This window comes from Triticum aestivum, chromosome 5D (genome assembly GCF_018294505.1).
Source record: "Triticum aestivum cultivar Chinese Spring chromosome 5D, IWGSC CS RefSeq v2.1, whole genome shotgun sequence".
Lineage (NCBI taxonomy): Eukaryota > Viridiplantae > Streptophyta > Magnoliopsida > Poales > Poaceae > Triticum > Triticum aestivum.
In genome coordinates, this window is record NC_057808.1 from 63,879 (window position 1) to 65,474 (window position 1,596).

Consider the following 1,596-nt stretch of genomic DNA (forward strand, 5'->3'; position numbering starts at 1 on the left):
ACTCGATAACTACCTCTTTATTGGCCCATCCAAAATAACTTATGGCTACCTAATGCATGCTTAAAAAATGCTGCTCACAGAATTTTTCCAACTCAGGTACCCATATATGACAGCTTGTCCAGAATTTGCCCTAAAACCGACCAAATGCGACTCGAAAACAAAGGACACACAAAACCTCCTCGCTAAATACCTCTTTCATGGCTCCTCCAAAATAACTTTTTACTACCCAATCCATGCTTAAGAAATGCCATTCACATAATTTTTCCAAGTTAGGACCCATATATTACATCTTGTCCAGAATTTGCCCTAAAACCGACCAAATGCGACTCGAAAACAAAGGACACGCAAAAACTCCTTGATAACTACCTCTTTCTTGGCTCGTCCAAAATAACTTATGGCTACCCAATCCATGCTTAAAAATGCTACTCACAGAATTTTTCCAAGTTAGGTACCCATATATGACAGCTTGTCTAGAATTTGCCCTAAAACCGACCAAACACGACTCGAAAACAAAGGACACGCAAAAATTCCTCAATAAATACCTCTTTCATGGCTCGTCCAAAAAATCTTTTTGCTACTCAATCCATGCTTAAAAAATGTCATTTACATAATTTTTCCACGTTAGGTACCCATATATGACGTCTTGTATAGAATTTGCCCTAAAACCGACTGTCGTGGAATTGTCACGGCAGATGTCCTAGTGTAAGGACTTAGACGCGAGGCCAACGCATCTATGTGGTAGATTGAAGGGGTTGAGCAGAATCAAGATACGCAACACATAAGACGAGGATTTAGACAGCTTCGAGCCCTGGGAAACATCATCCGGTAATAACCCTACATGCTGTTTGTGGCTAGGTCTCATTATGATCATGAAGGAGTCGCCATAAGCCGGCTGTCCTCTTTCTGTCTAGCCCTAGATATTGTTTCTTGTCTCTCGTCCCTCTTGAGGAGCCCTGCCCCTCCTTATATAAGTTGAAGGGGCGGCTTACATGTAGAGTCCTAGTAGGACTAGGACTAGTCTATCTTTTCTTACAAGTTGAATACAAGTCCAGGTCTTGCTTCCTTTGTAGGAGAATATTCCTTATGCCTTTCCTCTTAAGCCGACCTACCATAACGTAAGCCGGCTTTCTGGGCCTTGAGCCTCTTGGGCCCCCGGTTCTTGTCGCTCCTCTGATCCGCTTGCCAGGTCACCCATAAGTCGCCAGACTCGGGCGGGTCACTTAGTGAGTAGTCCAGTCAGGGCGGGTCATTAGTACGTCGCCATGTCCGGCCGGGTTATACATCCGGCCGGGTCATACCGCGGGGTATATCCCCGACATTAGCCCCCAAGTTTAATTTGGATTTATCCATGTTAAACTGATCTGCAACATAAACACAAGAACAAATTGACAGGTTGTACTCCGGGTTAAATATTCTTGTAAGCCGGCACTTGATCATCCTTAAGTCCTGGTCATCTCCTCTTTGATACATGCCCATGAACTTATAGCAAATCTCCTTTAGTAGATATGTTCCAACTTTTGTGAATGCAAAAATTCCGGATACTTCTTTTGAGAAATCCGGGTCAATAGGCCAGCTTCCGAGTCAATTTGCTGGCAT